Here is a 21,553-nt window from a genome sequence, read left to right as displayed (position 1 = left end):
AGTTGATAAAAAGGGAAAAAATAGAATATGAGAGTAAACAAGCCAGCAATATCAAAACAGATTGTAAGAGCTTTTATGAGTACATAAAAAGAGTAGCTAAAGTAGACATTGGTCTCTGAGAGGCAGAGACAGGAGAAATCATCATGGGGAATGAGGAAATGGCAGAAGCATCGAACAGAGGCATTTTGTGTCTGACTTCACAGTAGAAGACACAAGTTCCATACCAGAAATAGGCAATAACTTAGGAGTTAAAAAGAACGAGGAAATTGAGGATATTGATATCAGCCGAGAAAAAGTATTGGAAAAACTTGAGGGACTAAAATCTGATAAGTCCCCGGGACCAGATGGCCTACATCCTAGGGTTCTAAAAGAGATAGCTGCAGTGATAGTGGATGCACTGGCTATGATTTTCCAGAATTCCTTAGATTCAGGAATGGTCCCGTCAGATTGGAAGCTGGTAAATGTTACATTGCTTTTCAAGAAAGGAGGCAGACAGAAAATAGGGAACTACAGACCAGTTAGCCTAACATCAGTCATTGGGAAGATGCTGAAAACTATTATTAAAGAAGTCTTAACATTGCACTTGGAAAAGTATACTATGATTAGAACAAGTCAGCATGGTTTTACTAAAGGGAGATCCTGTTTGACAAATTTATTAGAGTTTTTTGAGGATGTAACTTGTAGGGTAGATAAAGGTGAACCGGGAGATGTAGTATACCTGGATTTTCAAAAGGCATTCGATAAGGTGCCACATAAAAGATTAATAGGCAAGATAAGGGCTCATGGTGTTGGGGGTAATCAATTAGCGTGGATAAATGATTGGTTAACAGACAGGAAGCAGACAGTAGGCATAAATCGGGCATTTTCAAGTTGGCAGGCAGTGAATAGTGGAGTGTCGCAAGGATCATTGCTGGGGCCTCAGCTATTTACATGCTATATTAATGACTTGGATGAAGAGACAGAGAGTAATGTATCTAAGTTTGCTGATGATACAAAGCTTGGTGGAAAGGTCAGCTGTGGGGAGGATGTAGAGAGGCTACAAAGAGATATAGACAGGTTAAGTGAGTGGGCAACAAGATGGCAAATGGAGTATAATGTAGGGAAGTTAAAGTTGTTCACTTTGGTCACAAAAATAGAAAAGCAGAATATTTTTTAAAAGCTGTGAAGCTGGTGAGTGTTGATGTTCAGAGACACTTGGGGGTACTCATACAAGGAACGCACAAAGTTAACATGCAGGTGCAGCAGGCTATTAGGAAGACAAATGACATGTTGGACTTTATTACAAAGGGATTGGAGTACAGGAATAAAGTCGTCTTACTAAAATTGTACAGGGCTTTGGTGAGATCGCGCGCCTGGAATACTGTGTGCAGTTTTGGTCTCCATATTTAAGAAAGGAAATACTTTGTCATGCTAGGCCCCCACCTGCCAAGAATGATTAATTTTGTCATGAACATTGATTTTAAACTGTTACTGGAGTGAAGAAAGAACTTGTTAAACAGATCAGCCATGGCTGGAAAAGACATTTGCAAACTAACAGACAGCTTTTGGAAGGACAAAGCAGCCATTCCCTGACACATTCAACCCAAGTGCCTGCTCGGGTCTGCAAACGAAACCCGACCAGAGCCCGACACAACCACATCCGACCAGAGCCCGACCAGAGTCCTTTCATTTTTTCCCGCGCCCGACCCAACCCGACCCGTCCACCGGAATGTTCAGTTAACCTACCTTCCGTTTTTCACTTTTTAAGCTTGTGCAGAGAAACAACAAAAACTGTAACTGGACTTGAAAGGTTGTTTAAAAACATTAAGATTGGAGCCATGTACTGGAGGTGGTGATAGAGTGTGTCCGACATGGCCCGACCTGACCCGAGCCCGAATGCAGGACCCGGGAGAGCAACCCAACCCGAACCCGACACGTCGTCGAGTCCCGTCAGGTTCGAGTCGGGTAGCCATGCTCTAATCAACCCACAATGGACTTTTGATCAGCAGACGTTGAAGGTGGGGGAGCTCGCATTCCAAGGTTGACTGCTAAGATGGCTGAATACACAAACAGACATGGTCAAACCAACTAGTCACATGACTAACCTGCTGGGCAACCTGAGTTTTTTTGAATTTGTACAGTTTGGGCAGAAAGTCTGTTTGCTCCTGGACTGAGAAGATCTCTCCTGTCTGCTCTCATCTCTTTCTCATAAGCCTCTGAAGACACATGAACCCCAAGAGAGAGAAGTCTCCTACAGCGGACAGGGTCTAAGAATAATACTGAGCCCCAACAAAAAGCAAGATTTACCGACAATCAAGAACTCTACAGTGAGCTCGAAGAACTGTAACAACAACTCTTCAGATATTACCTCAAACCTTTCCACTTTATTTTTCTTCTGCTCTTTTCTGCCTCTATTTGCACGTGTGTATCACATATGCATGCTAGCGTGGGCACATCGTATAACCGTAGGCGTCAACCGAATTCGAGTTAAAGTTTAAGTTTAATAAATTTAAACCTAAGAAAGTCTGTTTGTGCTGGTTTCGTTATCTTATAATTGGAAAGCGGTGAACAAGGATTCACCAAGGGGAAGCTAAAAACATGGTGTGTTTAAAATTAAACCCTGTTACAGTAAAATCAGGTGAAGGCTGAGAGGGACCCCTAGACACCTTTCTCACCTGGTCGTAACAACTTGCACTGGAGGCAGTGCAGCGTAGATTCACTAAATTGATCCCTGGGATGAGGGGGTTGTCCTATGATGAGAGACTGAGTAAATTGGGCCTCTAATCTCTGGAGTTTAGAAGAATGAGAGGCGATCCAATTGAGACAAAGAAGATACTGAAAGGGCTTGATAGGGCAGAAGCTGAGAGATTGTTCCCACTGGTCAGGGAATCGAGAATACAGGGACACAGTCTCAGCATAAGGAATCAATCATTCAGGACTGAGATGAGGACAAATTACTACATTCAAAGGGTTGTAAATCTTTGCAATTCTCTACCCCAGAGGGTTGTGGATGCTCCATCATTGAATACATTTAAGGCTGAGATAGATAGATTTTTGGTCTCGCAGGCAATCAAGGGATATACATGGGGAGCGGGCAGGAAAGCGGAACTGAAGCCCAAGGTCAGCCATGATCGTATTAAATGGCGGAGCAGGCTCGACGTGCCAGAAGGTCTACTTCTGCTCCTATTTCTTGTGTTCTTGTGTTGTAAAAACCCATCTGGTTCACCAATATCCTTTAGGGAAGGAAATCTGCTGTCCTTACCTGGTCTGGCCTACATGTGACTCCAGACCTACATCAATGTGGTTGACTCTTAAATGCCCTCTGAACTGGCCTAGCAAGCCACTCAGTTGTATCTAACCGCTGCAAAGTCAATAAGGAATGAAACCGGACAGACCACATGGCATCGACCTAGGCACCGGAAACTGCACAGCAAAGTCCTCCTTACTAACATCTGTGGGCATGCGCTAAATTTGGAGAGCGTCCCACAGACTTAGTCAAGCAATAGCCTGGCATAGTCATACTCACTGAATCATACCTTACAATGTCCCAGATCCCGCCATCACCATCCCCGGGTATGTCCTGTCCCACCGGCAGGACACACCCAGCAAAGGTGGCAGCACAGTGGTATACACTCAGGAGGGAGTTGCCCTGGGGAGTCCTCAACATCAACTCTGGACCCCATGAAGTCTCATGGCATCAGGTCAAACATGGGCAAGGAAACCTCCTGCTGGTTACCACCTACTGCCACCACCCCCCCACCTCAGCAGATAAATTAGTAATCCTCCATGTTGAGCACCACTTGGAGGAAGCACTGAGGGTGGCAAGGGCGCAGAATGTACTCTGGGTGGGAGACTTGAATGTCCATCACCAAGAATGGCTCTGTAGCACCACTACTGACCGAGCTGGCTGAGTCCTAAAGGACATAGCTGCTAGACTGGGTATGCAGCAGGTGGTGAGGGAACCAACAAGAGGGAAAATATACTTGACCTCGCCCTCACCAATCTGCCTGTTACAGATGCATCTGTCCATGACAGTATTGGTAGGAGTGACCACCGCACAGTCCCTGTGGAGACGAAGTCCCGTCTTCACACTGAGGATACCCTCCGTCGTGTTGTGTGGCACTACCACCGTGCTAAATGGGATAGATTTTGAACAGATCTAGCAATGCAAAACTGGGCATCCATGAGGCGCTGTGGGCCATCAGCAGCAGAATTGTACTCAACCACAATCTGTAACCTCATGGCCCGACATATCCCCAACTCTACCATTACCATCAAGCCAGGGGACCAACCCTGGTTCAATGAAGAGTGCAGGAGGGCATGCCAGGAGCAGCACCAGGCATACCTCAAAGTGAGGTGTCAACCTGGTGAAGCTACAACTCAGGACTACATATGTGCCAAACAGCATAAGCAGCATGCGACAGACAGAGCTAAGCAATCCCACAACCAATGGATCCGATCTAAGCTCTGCAGTCCTGCCACATCCAGTCGTGAATGATGGTGGACAATTAAACAACTAATTAGAGGAGGTGGCTCCACAAATATCCCCATCCTCAATGATGAGGGAGCCCAGCACATCAGCGCAAAAGGTTGAAGCATTTGCAACAATCTTCAGCCAGAAGTGCCGAGTTGATGATCCATCTCGGCCTCCTCCTGAAGTCCCCAGCATCACAGATGCCAGACTTCAACCAATTCGATTCACTCTGCATGATATCAGGAAATGACTGAAGGCACTGGATACTGCAAAGGCTATGGGCCCTGACAACATTCCGGCAATAGTACTGAAGACCTGTGCTCCAGAACTTGCCACACCCCTAGCCAAGCTGTTCCAGTACAACTACAACACTGGCATCTACCCAACAATGTGGAAAATTGCCCAGGTATGTCCTGTACATAAAAAGCAGGACAAATCCAACCCAGTCAATTACCGTCCCGTCAATTTACTTTCAATCATCAGTAATGTGATGGAAGGTGACTTCAACAGCGCTATCAAACGGCACTTGCTTAGCAATACCCTGCTCAGTGATGCTCAGTTTGGATTCCGCCAGGGCCACTCAGCTCCTGACCTCATTACAGCCTTGGTTCAAACATGGACAAAAGAGGTGAGGTGAGAGCGATGGCCCTTGACATCAAGGCAGCATTTGACCGCGTATGGCATCAAGAAGCCCGAGCAAAACTGGAGTCATTGGGAATCAGGGGGAAAACTGTCCGCTGGTTAGAGTCATACCTAGCGCAAAGGAAGATGGTTGTAGTTGTTGGAGGTCAATCATCCCAGTCTCAAGACATCACTGCAGGAATTCCTCAGGATAGTGTCCTAGGCCCAACCAACTTCAGTTGCTTCATCAATGACCTTCCTTCAATCATAGGGTCAGAAGTGGGGACATTCGCTGATGACTGCACAATGTTCAGCACCATTCGCGACTCCTCAGATACTGAAGCAGTCCGTGTAGAAATGCAGCAAAACCAGGACAATATCCAGACTTGGGCTGATAAGTGGCAAGTAACATTTGCGCCACACAAGTGCCAGGCAATGCCCATCTCCAACAAGAGAGAATCTAACCATCTCCCCATGACATTCAATAGCATTACGATCACTGAACCCCTACTATCAACACCCTGGGGGTTACCATTGACCAGAAACTGAACTGGAGTGGTTGCAAGAGCAAATCAGAGGCTCAGAATCCTGCGGCAAGTAACTCACCTCCTGATTCCCCAAAGCCTGTCCACCATCTAAAAGGCACAAGTCAGCAATGTGATTGGAATACTCTCCACTTGCCTGGATGGGCACAGCTCCAACACCATCCAGGACAAAGCAGCCCACTTGATTGGCACCCCATCCACTAACATTCACTCCCTCCACCACCAACGCACAGTGGCAGCAGGGTGTACCATCTACAAGATGCATGCAGCAACACACCAAGGCTCCTTCGACAGCACCTTCCAAACCCGTGACCTCTACCACCTAGAATGACAAGGGCAGCAGATGCATGGGAACAGCACCATCTGCAAGTTCCCCTCCAAGCCACACACCATCCTGACTCGGAGCTATATCACAGTTCCTTCACTGTCGCTGGGTCAAAATCTTGGAACTCCCTTCCTAACAGCACTATTGGTGCACCTACCTCACATGGTTGCAGCGGTTCAAGAAGGCAGCTCACAGTCACCTTCTCAAGAGCAATTAGGGATGGACATTAAACGCTGGCCTAGCCAGTGACGCCCACATCCCATGAACGAAAAAAAACTTACTGGCCGTCTTCTGGCCCTGGATCCAGCTCCTGGTAGGGATCGGTCTGGCACGGAAACGACCACTGCTCCGCTGCTCAGGCTGCCAGCTGGTCAGATGAAGCCAATTAGCTTATCTAAAAAGGACCCGCTGGCTTGAGATGGGTGCCCATAGCTCCTGCAATTTTAAACTGCAGGCAATCAGACTGAGGCGGGAAAGGAGGGGTTCAGTCCTCCACTACATTTTAACTGCCCAGTCCTCTCCCTCGCCCAGTGCGCCCTCTCCCACCCCCCACCTTCAGCCTGGATCCTGCTGGGTAGGAGCCAGAGCCAGAGAGATTGGGAAAGGGCAACGATAAATGGTGGTGCTCTCTACTATCAGAAAATAATGTCCATGGATGAAAGAGCTATGGGAATTGCTCGGATTCCATACACAAAGGAAGTCAGACCTGGCGAGATGGGAACCCATGGTGCAGATGGTGATTACAGAGGGCGAAGCGCTCAATGGTGGGGTGCAGTGGACGCCACCCCATCCGGTAGCATGCCGAGCACTGAGTTGCATTGGTTATTGCTCTCCAAGGCTAATTCTCATGATTTTTTTTGCCTGCACTGTAGGAGGCACTTCACCTGAGGACACTCTTTCCCTCTCCCTCCGTGGTTCCAGAGGAACGTCCCAAAACCAAGGAAGCACCATCACACCTGACAAGTGCACCGTCCAACAGTGCAGATGCTCTCACCTCGGTAGGTTTGGTGAGGAGCGCGGCACAAGGAGGAGGTGACAGAGGTAGAGGCGGCTGTGGGATTCCCATTGGAGGAGAGAGGACAGACACAGTGCTGCTCAGCTTGGCACAGATGCAGGGCCTCAGCAGTCACTGGAAAGGCGGCTCGACCTGCATCATCAGCAGCAGATGTGCTCCCACATGTCAGAGTTCCCTAAAGCAGTGCAGGGTCATGGGTAGAGAATGGAGGAGTCCATCCAGCTCACGTGCGGCAATATGGTTCAGGACTGTGAGCACATGAGCTCCTCCATGGAGAAAATGGCCAACCTCATGGAGAGCCATATACAGCATCACTCTGAATGGATGCAGGAGAAGCACCAACAATCACAGGATGCATGTTACACTGTGTAGCCAGGAGCGGTCAGTGGTGTTGGTGGCACAGAGATGCTTGGAGTGGATGCCAGTTGCGCCCATAACTGGTGTCCCCCTCCAGCCATCCGGAGCGCCAGACAAAGGCTGAGGATGCCACAGAGCAGGGTAAGGATGCCACCCCTCACAGGGTGCTTTCTCATCCTCAATCTCTTTGGCTCCTCTGACTGTGGGAACCCCTGTGCAGCAGGACGAGGTGACAGAGACTGCTCCAGCAATGCTGCAGGTACAGCAGCCTCTGGAGATGTCCCCCCACAGGCTCCACCGTGACGAGGATGGCCACCACATGCACATCAGCCACAGGCAGAGACCCATGAGCAGGCTTTCTCCACCTCCTTCAAGGCCACAAGGGGAGCACCGTGTAGGAGTAGCTGAGCACGGAGGCCACCTCATTGCGTGGAGCACTGAGTGGGTCACTTGGGTGTCTTCTTACTATCTATGTGCACTGTTTCCCTTTGTTATAATTTTATAACTACTTCAAGGCACATGTCTGAGACTACCTCTATTGGCGGTGTTACAGGAAAAGTGGTAAGAGGTGGTGAAGGAGATCAAGGGTGTGATCAAGGAGAGGGCAAAGGCTCTGGGCATATGTGCATCCTTCATTGGCAGTAAGAGTTCAGAAGTTCCAGCTTTCATCTTCAATGGATATGTTAGCACAGGGACCTCAGAGTCCACTGCATCCCATGTCCTTCATTCTGTGTTAGAGGGACTCAGCTGAAATATTCCTGAATCAAATGATACCCGACATTCATGGCATCCTGAAGCAACCTTCCTGCCGTGCACCGTGCCCAGCCACCTTGTGCAGCCAGAGCACCTCAGTGTTCTGCATGCTTCCCCTCCACCTTTATTTCCTCGTCCTCTTCCACCTCCTGCTCCTTCTCTTCCTCCACTGAGCTATCTCAATCCAGGGTCTCATCATCCTCAAGGCCCATTCCTCTCTGGCGTGCCATGTTATGGAGTGTGCAGTAGACCACCACAATGAGCAAGATCCTAGCAGGTGTGTTTTGCCTAGCGCCACTCGTCTGGTCCAGGCACGGGAATCACATCTTTCGAAGCTGAAGGCTGCTCAATGGTTGTCCTTGTGAGCAGATGGCTGCAGTTGTATCGTCTCTGTACATCGTTCTCGGGCTCTCGTAGAGGGGTCAGTAACCATCTCTTGTCCCCTAGAATTCATCCAAGCACTTTGGGAGCTGAAGTGAAGATCTGCAGCAGCCTGGACATTTGGAGGATGAAGGAGTCATGACAGCTTCCAGGAAAGTGAGTGCACATATGGAGGAGGCTCTTGTTGTGGTTGCAGACCAGTTGGACGATGAAGGAGTGGAAGCCCTTCCTATTGATGGATCTCACTGGACTGTCACTGGGTGCCTTGATGGCCATATGGGTGCAATCGATGATGCCATGTGCCTGAGGAAATCCAGCAAGGGCTGCGAAAACAACTGCTCTCTGCCCCTGCGGGGTCTCATCTGTTGTGAAATTAATGTACTGTCCAGCTCTCGCAAAGAGGGCATCACTGACCTGTGTGATGCAGGGATGTGCAGCCATTCGCGAAATGCCAAGGGCCACAGCTGATCCTTAGAAAGAGCCAGCAGCGAAGACGTTCAAGGCCATTTGATCGAGTATGGCATCAAGGAGCCCTAGCAAAACTGGAGTCAATGGGAATCAGCGGAAAACTCTCCACGGTTGGAGTCATACCTAACGCAAAGGAAATTGGAAGCCAATCATCTCAGCTCCAGGACATCACTGCAGGAGGTCCTAAGGGTGGTGTCCTAGGGCCAACCATATTCAGCTGCTTCATCAATGACCTTCCTTCAATCATAAGGTCAGAAGTGAGGATGTTCGTTGATTACATAATGCAACTCCTCAAATACTGAAGCAGTCCGTGTAGAAATGCAGCAAGACCTGGACAATATCCAGGCTTGGGCTGATAAGTGGCAAGTAACATTCGCACCACACGTGCCAGGCAATGATCATCTCCAGCAAAAGAGAATCTAGCCATCTCCCCTTGACATTCAACGGCATTAACATCGTTGAATCCCCCACCATCAACATCCTGGGGGAGGTTACCACTGACCAGAAACTTAACTGGATCAGCCACATAAATACTGTGGCTACAAGAGCAGGTCAGAGGCTGTGAATTCTGCAATGAGTTACTCACCGCCTAACTCCCTAAAGCCTGTCCACCATCTACAAGGCACAGGTCAGGAGTGTGATAGAATATTCTCCCCTTGCCTGGATGAGTACAGCTCCAACACTCAAGAAGCTCAACACCATCCTGGACAAAGCAGCCTGTTCAATCGGCACCCCCTCCAACACCTTAAATATTCACTCCCTCTATCACCAACACACAGCGGCAATAGTGTGTGCCATCTATAAGATGCAGTGCAGCCCCGTTGACAGCATTTCCCAACCACTCAACCTCTACCACCTAGAAGGACAAGGGGAGCAAATGCATGAGAACATCACCAACTGTAAGTTTCCTCCATGCCACTCACCATCTTAACTTGGAACCGCATCACCATTCTTTCATTGTCGCTGGGTCAAAAACCTGGAACTCCCTTCCTAACAGCACTGTGGGTGTAGCTACACCACATGGACAGCAGTAAATCATTCAGGCAGCTCACTACCACCTTCTCAAGGGCAATTAGGGATGGGCAATAGATGCTGGCCTAGCCAGCGACACTCACAACCCATGAACAAATAAAAAAAATCTTATTCCCATATCACATAAACCCCTTTTCCTTTATTTATCTATTCAATCTAATCATGAATGTTGACAGTTTTTGTCTCAACCACTAACCATGGAATTGAATTCCACATTCTCACAACTCTCTGTGTAAACAGGTTTCTCCTGTCCTGGGTTCTAAATCTCATAACATTTCATATTGTATCAATGGCCCCTCATTCTTCATAACTACTAAAAAGAGTCTGCTTCCATTTACTCTGTCCCTTCCTTCATAATTTTAAGCACTGATATCATATCACTAGGTAGTCCACGTTTTTTTAAATGAAAAAGGGACACATTCTTCAATTTTTTTTTGTACTTATATTTCCTCACAACAGGATCATAATGAATCGGTGTTGTAAAGCCTATAGTGTGAAACCCAATACTGCACAGCATTCTAATGGAGGTCTACTTTCATTTGTAAAACACAGCTTGGCTAAACCTGAATTTTAATCTGAAATATATAGAAATTCAGATTGGAATATAATCCTAATGCAGGTAACACGGTTCTTTATAAACAAGTGCTGTATCTATTAGGATTCAAATTTACTTCCGTTCAGGCACGCTGTATGGTTCTGTATCTGATTCTAATTAAGCTATGCTCTGTAGCTGGAAAACCTCAATGATTGCAAACTTTTTCTTGTTTCAGCTTCCTCAAAACATCCAGGATGTTCCCAGCTGCTATCATGAACCTTTGTCAACTTCACGCTTACTTGGTTCAGCTGACGATGGGCCAAGATCAGGAAGCGAAACGTCCTGAAATGAGTAGTGTGTGTGTGTGTTCAGTGACACTGGAAGTAAAACAAAACTGTGGCAGCATCAATCGACATTATGAAAAGCAGTTCTGTTGCTTGCAGTTAAAATAAAATTATTTTTCCTGGCTATTGGAGATGTTTCACCACAGTAGAGGTAAAAAAAAATTAAAAGGAGAAGGAAAGTGTACTTTCTGCAAAGTACTCCACTGAATGTCTTCCTGTGTATTAACATATATTTCGAGAAAGGAAAATCCTCGATGGTCTGATTTCGAACCCTAAAAGAAACTTCACTCCAGATTCCAGTGATGCCGGTGATCTGGGAAAACATATTTATCTACTCTACATCAACAATCTGACTTCACTCCCGCCACAGAACACCATACCCCACTAGCAATTTTCCATTTCCCAAATCACATATGCTTATAACCTCTCTTAGTTTGCAAATTTGTGCAAAATGGTGGGCAATTTAGCGCTGTCCATTCATGGCCATTGGAAATTGTGCTCAGGCTACCCAGATATCTTACAGCTAGGACCCTGCCTGACAGTTAGCAGAAACCCTTTAATCTTATCACTATAGGCTGCAGACAAATCCAGATCCCAGACTGAAAAGATTGTATGCTAATCCACTTGGCCATTCAAACTCCATTAAAGTAACTGTCTCAATGGAGTTTAGTTTATTAAAACAAAGAATCTTTTTAAGGTAAGTTAGATAAACAATGATAAAGACTGAATGTCCTATTAAACTTTCATGAGATAAAGTTGTCACTGTCAGAAAAATTAAATCTATGAAGATGAACCACACATGGAGAAAGCTGACAAGCCACTGTGTGTGTGATGCTAGCAAAAGAACAGAATAACCATACATACAAATGAAACTGTATAACAGCAACAGGCAATGAGTGAAAATAAATAAATATAAATTCTGGAAATCTGAAATAAATAAATCAGCCAGTATATCTGCCTCTCAAAGAGAAAATAATCTGATTCTCTGGATGTCACCTGAACTGTTGATCTGTCTTTTTCATTTAGCTGCTCATTAATCTACTGTGTATTTCCAGTATTTTCTCTTTTAATACCAGGAAGTCAACTACTATAAGACTTGCATTTCTATAGCACCCTTTCACAACCTCCAGACATGCCAAAGCAATTTATAACCGATTAAATACTTCTGAAGTGTAGTCACTGCTGTCATGTAAGTAATGCAGTCGTCAATTTACACACAGCAAGTTCCCACAAACAGCAATGTGATAATGACCGGAAAATCTGTTTAGTGATGTTGGGTGGGGGAATAAATATTGGCCAGAACACCAGGAAGAACTCCCCTGTTCTTCTTCAAATAGAGCCGTGGGATCTTTTATATGTGCCCAAGAGGACAGAGGTCGTCTCATCCGAAAGATGCCACCTTCAACAGTGCAGCATTCCCTCAGTCCTCCAAACTTCATCTTTGTAGATTATAGCATCTCAATATAATCTTTAGGTTGCCTACCCCCACTAGCACAGTGATATGCATCAATTCCTAGGTTACCCATGCTAACAGTCAAGTGAAAAGTGAAAATCAAAAGGTTGGTTAATCACTCATGGGACAATGATTCCCTAATTGATTTGCGTTATTTAGCTAAAGCATTGTTTAAATAGGTGACCATGAAGTAAATTGTTAATGATCAATTTCATTGCTAAGTAGTCCACAAAAATCTAATCTACAAGTATGACCTTTGTCTCTGTTCTGGAACTTTGAGGATATCTGCCTCAAGTGACTTTTGGACTCTCCAATTTGTGCAGAACAGGTCTTGTGTTAATGTTCTTCTATCTAATTCACCCTTGGATCTAAACTGAAGGCTGTTAACTAAGGAACTACGCAACTCTGTTTATCTTTGAGTTCAAACAATGCCAAAGTGCCCATTTAACCCAAGCAATCAGCAGGCCAGCTCCACACTACTACAAAATTTGATATTCAACTTGCCCCACCACACAAAAATTTAAAAGGCTTACGCACTTAAACAAATTGCCCATGCACTCCAAAAAGAAATTAGAAGGTACATTGCTTGGGGGGGGGAGAAGAGTCCTCCATCACCTTCATTGTGATGCTATCACATGCAGGTGATGCAATAATGTGATTCACTGCAATTTTACATCATGTTTGTAAACAAATGAAAATATATCTACCAAACACTTTTTCATGAAAAATGTGCTTTTAAGATCAAAATTAGCGTTCCCAATTTAAGATAATTTTCCCCTCTTTACATCCCCATGTAACAAATTATCCCCAATTTTCAGGCCTTTGCCACTCTACCAAAGCAACTCAGTAGTGTGTGACCACATTGCAAATTGACTCTATCTTCTCCAAGTGGTGTGTCCCATGATTAAGACAGGAAATTCACTGGAGGAGAATCCTGTTGGGAAAATCCGTTCCTACCATTCTGGCACAAAACACCAATGTGTCAAGCCACACAAACATTAAGCAATTCAAATCACGGAACAAAAATAAACTATGTGACTTCCGAACTGAATTATCTGGCTCACACAAAAAAAACTTTTTCACTGTTTTTTTCTGCAAGAGATGCAACGTCACTCTTAAGAGTTTAACAAATGACACTAACATTCTTTCTCTAATGTTATATCAATAAGTCAAAAAGACCAAAGCCCCAAAAGGAATGTCAGTGTAATTTGTAACCTTGAGTCCACATAAAAATATGAGCATAGAACATAGGAACAGGAATAAGCCATTTAGCCACACAAGCCTATTCCACCATTCAATGAGATCATGGCTGATCTGCAACCAAACTCCAAAAACCTGCCTTTGCCCTACAGCTCTTAATACATGTGGCTAACAAAAATCTATTAATCCCAAAGTAACAATTGATTTATCATTTGTCGTTTGCAGAAGAGAGTTCCAAACTTCTACTACCCTTTGCATGAAATGTTTCCTAATTTCACTCTTGTTTTTCTTGATTAAACTAACATTTTCAATTTGGCACCATAAAATAAACTTGGGAAATAGACTTCAATTACATAGAGCAGAAGTAACATTTGCGCCACATAAGTGTCAGGCAATGACCATCTCCAACAAGTGAGAATCTAACCATCTCCCGATAACAAAACTCTGTTTTTCACTCCACAGATGCTGCCTGAACTGCTGAGTACTTCCAGCATTTTCTGTTTCAGATTTCCAGCATCCACAGTATTTTGCTTTTTTGTTGTTTTTTTTTTAAATTATATGTTCTTGGGATGTGGACATTGCTGGCTAGGCCAGCATTTATTGCCCATCCCTAATTGCCCTTGATAAGGTGGTGGTGAGCTGCCGTCTTGAATCGCTGCAGTCCATGTAGGTACATCCACAGTACTGTTACGGAGTGAGTTCCAGAATTTTAACACAGTGATGGGAAGGAACAGTGATATAGATCCAAATCAGGATGGTGACTGACATGAAGGGGAACCTGAAGGTGGTGGTGTTCCCATGCACCTGCGGCCCTTGTCCTTCTTGTTGGTAGAGGTTGCGGGTTTGAAAGGTGCTGTGGAAGGAGCCTTGGCAAGTTGTTGCAGTGCATATTGTAAATGGTACCTACTGCTGCCAATGTGTGCCAGTGGTGGAGGGAGTAAATGTTTAAGATGGTGTCAAGTTTCTTGAGTGTTTTTGGAGCTGCACACATCCAGGCAAGTGAAGAGCATACTCCTGACTTGAGCCTTTTAATGGTGGACAGGCTTTGGGGCATCAAGACATGAATTAATCACTGCAGAATTCCAAGTTTCTGACCTTCTCTAGTAGCCACAGTGTTTACGTGGCTAGTCCAGTTAAGTTTCTGGAGAATGGTAAGCCCCCAGGATGTTGATGGTGGGGGTTTCAGCAATGGCAATGCTATTGAATGTCAAGGGGAGATGGTTAGATTCTCTTTTGTTGGTTATGGCCATTGCCTGGCACCTGTGTGGTGCGAATGTCACTTGCCACTTATCAGCCCAAGCCTGAATGTTGTCCAGGTCTTGCTACATGCAGGCACGGACTGCTTCAGTATCTAAGAAGTTGCGAATGGTACTGAACACCATGCAATCATCAGCGAGCATCCCCACTTCTGACCTTATGTTGGAGTCTGGAGCTGAGTGGCCCTGGCAGAACCCAAACTGAGCAGATTATTGCTGAGCAAGTGCCGTTTGATAGCACTGTCAACACTTTCCATCACTTTGCTGATGATTGGAGTGTAGACTGATGGGATGGTAATTGGACGGATTGGATTTGTCCTGCTTTTTGTGGACAGGACATACTTGGGCAATTTTCCACATTGTTGGGTAGGTACCTGTGTTATAGCTGTACTAGAACAGCTAGGCTAAGGGTGCAGCTAATTCTGCAGCATACGTCTTAAGCAGTACAGCTGGGATGTTGTCAAGGTCTATAGCCTTTGTTGTATCCAGTGCCTGCAGCTGTTTCTTGATGTCATGAGGAGTAAATTGAACTTTCTGAAAACTGGCAGCTGTGATGAAGGGGGCCTCAGAAGGAGGACGAGATGGATCATCCACTCGGCACTTCTGGATGAAGATGGCTCCAGATGCTTCAGCCTCGTCTTTTGCAGTGCCATGTTGGTCTCCCACATCATTGAGGATCTGGATATTTCTGGAGCCTCCTCCTCCTGTAAGTTGTTTAATTGTCCACCACCATTCACGACTGGACGTGGCAGGACTACAGAGCTCAGATCTGATCCGTTGATTGTGGAATCACTCAGCTCTGTCCATAGCATGCGGCTGCTGTTTAGAATGCATGCAGTCCTGTGTTGTAGCTTTACCAGCTTGGGACCTCGTTTTTACGTAGGCCTGATGCTGCGCCTGGCATGCTCTCCTACACTCCTCATTGAACCAGGGTCGGTCCCTGCCTTGATGATAATGGCCGTGTGAGAGGTATGCCAGGTCATGAGGTTACTGATTGTAGTTGAATACAATTCTGCCACAACTGATGGCCCACAGCACCTCATGAATGCCCAGCTTTTAGCTGCTAGATCTGTTCTGTCTATCCCATTTAACATGGTGGTAGTGCCACACAACACAATGGAGGGTGTCCTCAACATGAAGACGGGACTTCGTGGTGGTCAGTCCTGTCATGGACAGATGCATTTGCGACAGGTAGATTGGATCTCTCAGCGCCTGCCGCAGGCCCAGTATTGCAGATATGTCCTTCAGCACTTGGCCAGTAGTGGTGCTACCAAGCCACTCTTTGTGATAGATATTGAAATCCCCCACCCAGAGTATATTCTCTGTCCTTGCCACCCTCAGTGCTTTTTCCAAGTTATGTTCAACATTGAGGAGTACTGGTTCATCAGCTGAGGGAGGGCGAAAGGTCATAATCAGCAGGAGGTTTCCTTGCCCATGTTTGGCCTGATGCCATGAGACTTCATGGGGTCTGGAGTTAATGTTGAGGGTTCCCAGGGCTACTCCCAGCTGTATACCACTCTGTTGCCACCTCTATCCTGCTGCTGAAACAGGACATATTTAGGAATGGTGATGGAGGAGTTTGGGACATTGGCTGTAAGGTACGAGTTGGTGAGGTTGTTGCTTGACTAGTGTGTGGACAGCTCTCCCAATTTTGGCACAAGGCCCTAGATGTTAGTTAGGGCTTTGCAGGGTCAACTGGGCAGGGTGTGCCTTTGTCATTTCCAGTGCCTAGGTCAATGCCAGTTGGTCGACCAAGTTTTATTCTTATTTGACTTTTTTGTAGCAGTTTATTACAAATGAGTGGTTTGCTAGGCCATTTAAAGGGCATGCAAGAGTCAACCACATTTCTGGAGTCACACATAGGCCAGACCAGGTGAGGACAGCAGATTTCCTCCCTGAAAGGTATTAGTGAACCAGATGGATTTTTAACGACGATCCAGTAGTTTCATGATCATTATTAAGGCTAGCATTTTATTTCCAGATTTAGTAATTAATTGAATTTAAATTCTCCCAGCCGCCATAGTGGGATTTAAACTTATGTACCCAGGCCTCTGGATTACTAGTTCAGTAATATTACCACTATGCTATCATCACTGAATCCCCCACCATCAATGTCCTGGGGGTTACCCTTAACCAGAAACTTAACTGGACAAACTATATAAATACTGTGGCTACGAGAGCAGGACAGAGGCTGGGAATAACTCATTTCCCGACTCCCCAAAGCCTGTGCACCATCGACAAGGTAAAATCTCCACTAGCCTAAATGAGTGCAAGAACACTCAAAAAGCTCACAGGGCTGATCCAGGACAAAGCAGCACTTAAGGTTAATAAGGATCTTGCAAAGTAGACACCAGAACTCAAGCCATGATATCACCCCATAACCCCACCCTGCCTCATTCAGGCCACGCCTAGTTTCATGCTTAATAAAAGCTTCCAACCATTTGCTCATAAGATTATCATAACTTATTCATAATAGAATCAAATGTGAAATATAATCCCTCGCATTCATTCATAACCGTCATGACTTCCTTTCACTGGGGATATAGCTTTAACTGATCAGTGACATTCTTGCAATGACAGTAAATCCAGACACAACAAAAGCTGATTGTCTCTCCTTTTTACATCTGAATAAATTTACTAACTTTATAATTAGAGCCTGGCAGTACACAAGAACTTAATAAGCTTACATGTCACTCACCCCTGGCAAAGCCAGCATAAGCACTTAAGAAATCTGGCAGCTGTTGTGAGCCTGTGGGAACTGACTAAAATCAAGATTAATAATATCTTGCAAATCAAGTATAATACTATTTTTTTTAATCTGTCTACCTCAGCCTTTGGTCAGAGATATATGCCAAGCAGGTAGCAGGCATTCTAATGCTCGACAAAAATGCAATGCAAGCAAAGGAGGAGCAAGAGGAGGTCACAGGTCTGCAACTCTTGGTTGCAGAATGGTTTGTGCAGGGTCGGATCTAAAGAAAAGAAAGACTTGTATTTATATTGTGCCCTTCACAACCTTAGGACATTGCAAAGTGCTTTACAGCCAGTGAAGTATTTTTAAAGTGTAGTCAAGTGTAGTCCAATGTAGAAAGGAGGGAGAGAAGACTAAGAAATGAGTAGAGGGAAAATAGATTGAATTAGTTCTGCTGATGAGATTTAGGAAATAATAAGGATTCATTTAGTTTATGTGTACAAAATTGTACAGCTACTATCCTTGCATGTATCTTTGGTGAAGCACCCATGTTAACATTCTGAGGCTACAAAAATCTTTGTGTGGGCTGCTAGTTTTAGTAAATACAGAGCCCCCAATGGTTTTTTTGAGTACACAGCCCTGTCAGTTACCAATGCAGAGATTTAAAATTTCTACAGTTCGCTCAGCTCAGTCGGCTACAGATTTCTGTTATTTCATACTGTTTGGTTACCAAAGCAAAAAGCTGCCATGAACTCCTACCACCATGCAAATTTGAAACTCTTGGGGCAGAACTCTGTTCACCTACTGCCCGGAGCAGCAGCGGGTGAAGAAAATGGCAGCCACCACACACAGGCCCTGCGCTGCCGCGATCTTGCATCCAGCAGCTACTTACCATATGCACAGTGGCTGCCACTCCCAATCACGTGGCAGGGGCAGCCTCGGCGATGCCGTTCACGGTGTCACCTGATGAAGGAGCAGGTGCTGGCACCGTTTTTAAAAGGCTGCTAACCCTGCAAACTTGTGTCCCACCGCACAGCAGCGAAGGGGCCACCACGGAACTTCCCCGTCACCGGGAAAATCGGGCCCAGCAATCCCGGCATCAGGTTCCAAGGTGGGTTGCTGCTGCTATGATTTTCCAGCCCCCCCCACCAACCAACCAAAGAACCTGACACCAGGAGGAGGACAAGATCCAGCCCTTGCTCTCTGAGCTTGGCAGCTGTCTCTAGTAATTTCTCAACAATGGAGGGGAATGAAACAGCAACATCAGAAAATGAGATACTAGAACCAGAACTGGGAAACCCTTGCCAAATATTTGATCGGCGAGGGACAGATCTCATTTATCCTTTTTGTTTAACTTTGTTTATTATTTCTTTATATTGGACTCATGTCCATAATGTGATGAGAAAATAGTCTGTTGTCTGTGAAAATGTTAAAAGAATAAAGTTACCCAGAAAGGTTGAAAAAGGGGAAAAGATTCTGAACCTATCTCCACACTCCTCCAATACAGACTTCTTGCACAACCGAGGTTTTAATTGCTCCACTATTCCAGCAATGGGCCCAAAGCTCTGGAATTCCCTCCCTAAACCAGTCCACCTCTCTTTCCTCCTTAAAACCTACATCCTTGACCAAGTTTTTTGACATCGGCCCTAATATATTCTTATGTGGCTCAGTGTCAAGTTGTGTTTGATAATGTTCCTGTGAAGCACTTTTAGGTGTTTTACTACCTTAAAGGCGCGTTATAAATGCAAGTTGTTGCTGTTGAACCAAAACTGAACTAAATCATCAATTGCCATTCTCCAGCAATGTACTGAGGAGAAAGTTAATTTACAAGATGCATCCAGTAATGGATCCTCAACCTCGACTGTCATCTTGCGGAACCTAATGAAACCCTAATATCTGCTCAAGAGTTTGTGTTACTAGATAAGCAGCAGAACCACTCGTCAACCAGCAACCGCAACAACCAAGATAAATATATGCAGGAAAATTTTAACCCTCAGGGATGAAACGAAGTTGCCCAACAATCACTTACCTGAATTAGTATTTCTCTCTCCTTTCTGTTATTTGGGCGCAGTCATGTTTTCCTCAAACACTTGACATTTTCTTGATTTTTTTCCCTATGCTACTTACTCTTATTTTCACTCCCAATTAATATTATTTCATCAATAATTCTGGTAAATGGAGGGAGGGAGGCGCTGCTAAACTTTCCGCGGCCCCCCACTTGGATCACTCAGGAACTCCTGCTGACTGTCGCTTCCCTCCTGTGTCTAAACAGCAGTGAAGCCCCTTTGCCCTCCTCCTCCCACCCCTCCAATGTAACCCGACCAAACCTGATGATTGACAGCACGCTCTGTCCAATCAGCTGCTGCGCCTGGATGGAGTTGCCCAATGACGGGCTGCGGAGCGGGAGGGTGTGGGGCTCCGGAGACCAGGTTGAATGCTTGTCGTGCTGATTCTGATCTTTGGTGATGAGGAGGTGGGGTGTCTCATTCTGATGTGGCAGGTTGTGAGGATCGGCCACAGTTTGTTCTCCCATCCCCGAAGATTGTTGCTGACTGAATGACTATTAGCAAGCATAGATCAGCTCTTTAGCCACATCAACGCAATAAATAAGTCAACCCATAATTTATTGTAACATTTTATTTAGGAAAAAAACGTTTTAATGATTCGGCGTCTCGTTTTAATGTGTTAATAGGTAATAATTATTAGAAACTATGCAAGGATTAAGTTTATTGTTTTTACTCATCTGTAATGATGGGGGTGGGGGGAGCTTTAGTAAACATTCCGGAATGATCAGCAGGAACTGTGAACAAATCGACTGATTCGTAATCCCCATGCAGTAAACTACAAAACCCGTCACTTCACAAAACAATATAAAACAACGTGCTGTGTTAGGTTTAAAACTGCATCTTTATTTACCAACGTGAGTGGGACTTCAGTTACAGCCCGAGCTAGAGAATACAATTATACAACAGCTTTAAAATGGAAAGGCAACGTTTCTAGTGGATATAAACCTCATGAAATGTGTCACTGTGTAATGAACCTAATTATTTTGCAGTCATATATTAAAGGGCCGGTGGCAGACACACAAGATCCAGCAAGGATCGCGGATGAGTACTTGCCGTAAGCGAGAGCTACGCTGTTACCGTGGGAACAATCGGGGGATTGCTGAAGATTTTTCATTGCAAAATATCTGCTGAGACTGGATGCTATTATTTAGCGGGCCAACATCAGCAGCAAGGAATGATAACAAAATACAGTATAAACTGCTAGCCTAGCACAAAGGAGAATGGAAGCTCCAAGGCGCCCTTTGGTATCTCACTGCAAAATAAATTCAGCATAGTGACACTTTCTACGATGGAGATTCACCAGATGGGTTGCCCTGCATTTCAAAACGTTGGTTCTTACAACCAAATTTCACCACAATTTACGTATCACAGGATTAAAAAGTCCCACAACCAAAACTTAAATCAGAGGCGGTAACAATCACTATTTTATTGCTCTGGATGTTCAACTCCTGCAAGCAAGGCACTCTTTTTTTAAACGGGACTCATGTTGACTTCCCTGCAGCGCTGGCACCCATTCAGCAGCTGCGTAAAGTGGAGTTTACCTAACTTGAGTCCTTTGTCCAACAAATACTTTGGTGTGAAGAGAATTGAACCTTCAAAACCTAACTACTGTAGCACAGCAGTCTCCCAGCTATGGCAGTATTGACATTATTTAGCATTTTGATTTTTATAACTATGAATTAAATTAATTGATCGTGGAAACATTTTTCACATATGAAAGTCTGAAACATTATTCCATATGTGTGGAATAATGCATGTGGTTAGTTGTAGATTGCAGACTCCCTGTCAGTGTTTAATTGTCGTGGCATCAAAGTGAGCTCCAGCAATATTCCTAAGCCATGTACTTGCCAATACTTTTTAGTAACATCCCCTATCATGAACAGAAATAGATATTCTAGCCCATATTTGAATAATTCAATTTAAAAATCAACTATTACAATGAATTCTTTTTAACTGAACGCATTTTGAATCATATTGTTTTAAACAATAATCCCATATATTTTCTGTTTTACCTCCAATTTTTCTCCTGTCCAGATCTGCACATAAAGAACTGCTCTCAT

General features: G+C 45.0%; 1 protein-coding gene across 4 annotated transcripts in view; it reads right to left on the bottom strand.

Moving 5' to 3' along the window:
* The window catches only part of pdzd2 (PDZ domain containing 2), a 632,977-nt gene extending 613,294 nt beyond the window's left edge, over window positions 1-19,683 (bottom strand). For all 4 annotated transcript variants that reach the window (XM_068032021.1, XM_068032011.1, XM_068032069.1 and 1 more), the window contains exon 1: window positions 19,457-19,683. The gene's annotated coding sequence lies outside the window, so the exon portion shown is untranslated. The remainder of the gene's footprint in view (window positions 1-19,456) is intronic.
* Between the last annotated feature and the right edge of the window lie 1,870 nt (window positions 19,684-21,553).

Source organism: Heterodontus francisci, chromosome 1, assembly GCF_036365525.1.
Source record: "Heterodontus francisci isolate sHetFra1 chromosome 1, sHetFra1.hap1, whole genome shotgun sequence".
Classification (NCBI taxonomy): domain Eukaryota; kingdom Metazoa; phylum Chordata; class Chondrichthyes; order Heterodontiformes; family Heterodontidae; genus Heterodontus; species Heterodontus francisci.
The sequence above is the reverse complement of the archived record's forward strand: the minus strand, read 5'-3'. Positions and strand labels throughout refer to the sequence as shown.